Here is a 4,391-nt window from a genome sequence, read left to right as displayed (position 1 = left end):
CAAACAAGGGTTTCAAAACTAAATTCATTCATAGATGTTTTCAAGAAACGAAGAACAATAAATTTCAACTTGAATATATTATGAAAACAAATCCATTCAGATACGGAGAAGACAAAGATTTCAAAGAAAGAAACTACTGTGCAAAATCCACAAGATTCTACCTAGATCGATGTTAAACAAACAAATGCATAGAGCTCACAAGCAAATCCCCTTTCTTTCGAAAACCCTTTTCTCAGAAATTGGCTCCTCCAAACTTGTGTATGGAGAAATGAGCTCTAGTTTCCTAATAAAAAGCTTTCTCCAATTAAAGTTTTAGTTTTGCAATCACACAAAACCTTTTCTTTATTATTTTATTATTTTAATTTCATGTGAAAACTTTTACATTTTAATTAAAATAAACTTTATTAAATGAATTTTCTCTCTCTTTTGCTAAATCACATGACGTCTTTAATAAAATATTTATTAATTTAACTAATAATAATATTTAGAGTTTATTATAAAAATGAAACTCTTAAATGAATTATTATTAAATTACATAAATATAATTACGCCAAAATTAGAACTCTAATCGATTCTTTTTATATTTAATTATTTAATTTAATTAATTTCCTACTTAATTAAATATAATTAAATATTGAATTTTCTTTATAATTTTTATTAAATTAAATCGTTAAATTATCTTTTAATTTGATTTAATTATAAGTAAAAATCACAATAGACCCAGAAGACTAAATACGAAAACCCATTATAAAGTACATAGTACTAGATCAAACTTAAGGGTCAAAATCATGAATTCATGTCACCTGACAAATTTGAATGGGTAAATAACTTAGATACTTGTCCTATTTTCTAAGAAAATTGGCTTAGGGTTAGAATTTGGACTCAAGGACTATCTCCCCTCTTTTACTATTGAGATATTGCGATAGGGCATGCTCATCCTGGCAATTCAGGGAAGTCGATGCTTAATACTTGCAATCTACATAAAATTTGAGCATGTACATTGTAGTGCCTCTCATGTTTGCAGATTGTACCTTGTCTATTTTGATTCGAGAGACACTTGATACTCTTATTATATGTACATTGAAATGACCTGAGGGTCAGATGTTATACTTTAATTCAATACCATAGATGCCTTACTGCTATGTTGTTCAGTTTATCATATTTGCATGTTGATGCTATTTTGAGATGATAGTAGATCTATGATGATATCTGGTTATATGGTTTATTGGACATATTTGTTGATTATGTTATGAGTTGGATTTTATGCTATGGTGATTTACTTTATTCATGCATCTTTATGTTTTTTGTGAACATGAGTGGTGTAGATGGATTAATTAGTTATTTAATGCATTAATTGCTTTGACTATTGTATTATATGCAATTGTACTTGATCATGTGTTTAAGTGTGTAGGATTTATATCCCTAGCAATGACTTATGGAGTTAGTGATTCAACTATTCATATTCTACCAATGCAGTCCCTGTATTATCGATTTATCCTTATTTTAATTGTTTAAATTAAACTTTGTAGTGATTAGTAAATCTGAACTCATCTGCATTATGTGATTAGAGTAGGCAGCATGCCTATGCATTTAGAGGTTTGCTCTATCATGAAAGTGTTAAGTGATTTTCTATGATTTTGGGTTTTTGGGTTTTAAATCTTTTCGGATTTAATTTCTAGCAGCTTTTTCTTAGGTGAATTTTCGTTACAAAGAATAACCTATTTTTTTTGGGTTTGATTCAAAGTCTAGCTAATATAGTCGGCTATTTTCCCTAATCGACTATTCACTAAAAAAGTGAATAAGTGTTGAAAAAGGAACTTTAATAACTCACTTTTTCTAATTTGGATTTTAGAATTTGGAGAGCTTTCTGAGAATCCTCTTTTGAAGGATTCAAATTCTATTCATTCTAGAAGCTGTGAGCATGGGTTTTTCATGAGGTTAGTCTTGTTGGATTCAGCTCGGGGGGTTTATGCTTTGCTGTCGCATTCACTAGATTTGGCGAGTTATTGATTTTATTGCGTGGGTTTCAATTTCTGCCCCTTTTGCTGTCAGGTAGGACCTTCCTATTTTATTGTTTTTGCTCTATTAGGAGGGTGAGAACTAGTGTTCCCCTTTGTTTCTGTTTGTTGGTTCTGCTTGGTTGGTCAGGTATGAATGTTTTCCCTGTTTTCAAGATGAGGGTTTGGGATTTTGAGTTGTTATGCTAGCCATTTTTGCATACAGTGCCTGAATTCATTTATTTTTAGATTTTTGGGGTTTTTGTGCCCAAAGGCCAAATGCATTTTAATTTTGGAATTTTTTCTAAATTTGGGGTTTTTACCTCATTTTGCGTGTCACCTTATTTTATCAAGTTTTCTTAGCACAATGTGGTTTGTGGACCTGGATGATCCATTTGGATATTAGTTATACCACTATTGAATTTCTATGTTGCATTGGGATGCGTGTTACATCCATCCTCCTGAGTTTGTTTTCAGTTGAGTGACTTATTGCTTGTGTTCTCATCTAGTCCTTGTGCTTGATCTTCATGATGGTGGTGCACCACACACGAGTACATGCACGTACATTTTTTGGGTGACCTGTGGAGCCTGATCTTTTGTGATACTTTCGAAAGTCATGATCATTGGGGTTGGGTTGGGGATTTGTATGCCTACAGGCACTCATCATTGGATGAGCATGGGTAGGGTAGGGTAGCATATGGAGGGGCTTCTATCCTGCAACCTAGTGACTATTTCCCATTGGTTGGTAGAAGAAGTTTTATATAAGTGATAATTAAATTAAAACATTTGGATTTTAATAAAATGTAAGATAATTAAAAAGTGGGAATTGTGTGCCTTCCATTGGGAAGTTCATGTTGCTTGGAATTGTGTACCTTCCATTGGGAAGTTGATGTTGCCAATACTAGCTTGGGCTTGTTGATGCCAAGTGACTCTCCATAATGTCAGCCCCTACATAGTATCCCTTGAGATATTTGACCAAGACTTATAGTTTATGCATTGTCTATGTCTTGGATTCAATCATCATACTGTTTGGCGTGTGTGTTAGCCATGGATGTTTTCTTTGCATGTGTTTTTCGTTGGACCATTATCTCCATCAGCATAGCAGGTGTGGACCTATGGGTTCCATATGGTTAGGAGGCATAGCTACCTATACCACTGCTAGGGACTGGTGTACAGAGATGGTCTATTGTTCTAGTGTGACCATGGCTGGATGTTTTTACTTGGTACTTCAGTTTCTGGAGTATGCTTTCTGGTGACATATGCTTTCATTGGGATGCTTGCATATCATGTTTTGATGATGTTAGTTGCTGATGAATTTCCTTATTATGATGATTAGCATGTGATAGGTGATGTTATTTACTTGTAGCATTATCTTATGCTTTGTTGCTAGCATGTTAGATTTCCTTATGCTTATGTTGTAGCATGTTTAGTAGTGACATCCCTATTACGATAGTACCGACAATTTGGTCAGTGGTTTGGGATGGCTAGGGCCCACAGTGGTCTTATGATGCTATTGATGGTTAGGAGGAACCACGCACTTAGTTAGTTGTTTTAGTTCATTGTAATGTTAATTGTGCTATTACAATGTTGCTTTCAGTACACTACGATGTTTCCCTTCCATATTTTTCCTTCTTACTATTTTTTGGATGGTTAGTGTTTGTTCCTTCTTTCAATTTTTTTCAAGTGTCCTTGCCTCGAAATGTAAATCTGGTAATCCCTGGTGTGGAGGCTTTATACTTTGTTTTACCTTCTTCATTGTCTTTTTAGTGTTTCTTGTTTTACCTGGGCAACCATGTGTCAGCATGGTGCGATACAATAAAGTATCGCATGCCCACTAGGATTCTATCATGTAATACTAGAAAGTATTACACCCTCTTTTAAGAACTATCATACGATGCTGGAAAAGTATTGCATGTCCTTGAGAGAAGTATCGCTCAATTCCTGAAAGTATTGCCTTGCTTCCTTAGAAATATCGTGTGATACTGGAAAGTATCGCCCAGTGCTGATTTAAAGTATTGCCTAGATTTTTGCAAAAAACCTATGTGAGTGGGCAACGAGCACTTTTTCGTGATGTATATTTAATTCCTTATACTTAAGATATATTTTAATATATGGGATGATTCATTTAAGATAGGTTATAGACCTCTATGTGCTAAGATAAAGATTCTAGGAAATTTCAGGGCTTCAGGATTTCAGGCTTAGCCATTTTTGAGGAGTCAGCATCTGTCTTTTAGCTTGGTTGATCTCTTATGTTTTCTTGTTTATGTTTTGGTCAATGGTGACACTTGGAGATCTTTGGTGGTTGGTTGTTAAATAGTCTTCCGTTGTGATCTTTGTGATCTGTGTATGTTGTTGTCATGTGCTGATACACTTGTAAATTTTTTTATCTTGGCT

This window comes from Cupressus sempervirens, chromosome 5 (assembly GCF_028749045.1).
Source record: "Cupressus sempervirens isolate cs-2001-9-10 chromosome 5, ASM2874904v1, whole genome shotgun sequence".
NCBI classification, from domain to species: domain Eukaryota; kingdom Viridiplantae; phylum Streptophyta; class Pinopsida; order Cupressales; family Cupressaceae; genus Cupressus; species Cupressus sempervirens.
Note: the sequence above shows the minus strand (reverse complement) of the source record.